Source organism: Nannospalax galili, unplaced genomic scaffold, assembly GCF_000622305.1.
Source record: "Nannospalax galili isolate Female #2095 unplaced genomic scaffold, S.galili_v1.0 scaffold278, whole genome shotgun sequence".
Taxonomy (NCBI): domain Eukaryota; kingdom Metazoa; phylum Chordata; class Mammalia; order Rodentia; family Spalacidae; genus Nannospalax; species Nannospalax galili.
Genome location: NW_008347536.1, coordinates 11,456,389 through 11,457,233, shown reverse-complemented (window position 1 = coordinate 11,457,233; position 845 = coordinate 11,456,389).

Below are 845 nucleotides of genomic sequence, written 5' to 3'. Positions count from 1 at the left end.
TTAAATATATTAGTATTTTCTCTGCATGTGTGTAAATGCACCCATGAGTGCAATGCCTGGATGTACACAATGCCCACTGAGGCCAGAAGAGGGCATGGGGCCCCTGGAACTGGAGTTATTAGCTGCCATGTGGGTGCTGAGAACCAAGCCTGGGTTTTGAAGAAGAGCAGACAGTACTCTTAACTGCTAAGTCATCTCTTCTGCCCCTGTTTTCTTTTTGATACAGGTTTTTAGGTAATCTGCCTGGTCTTGAACAGTAAATAGATGAGGATGACTTTGAACTCCTCATCCTCCTGCCTTGACCTTCTGAATGCTGGGATTACAGGCCTATGTCACTATACCTGGCTTCAAGTTATTTTAATTTAAGTTTTTGTAATACCTAAAGTGAGTCACATAGCCTTCCTAAGTATATATTTTTATCAGTATCTAACTTTTTTTTGGTCTTTTTGAGACAGGGTCTCCCTGTAGCCCCAGCCTGAAATTCACCATGTAGACTCGACTGGCCTTGAACTCAGAGATTTGCCTGTCTAGTATCAAAGAAAAATCATGGAGACCAAAGCTACCTACATTTTCTGAAAGTCTATTTGGCATGATAGATATCAAAAACTTTATGAGCAACTGTACCCTTTGTATTAGAAATTCCATTAATAAAAATTTACATCATGTTAGTTAGTAGAGGTGATAAACAATACCATTGAAATCTACCCGATGACTTTATAGACATACACAGCTGCCAAGGATCCAAGTGCAACCAATTATAACTAGTAATAAGCAGGTACATACAGATTAGAGATGCATGCACCAACATCTCAGTGTTAGTAGCAAAAACAATGAGTCTTTCTGCA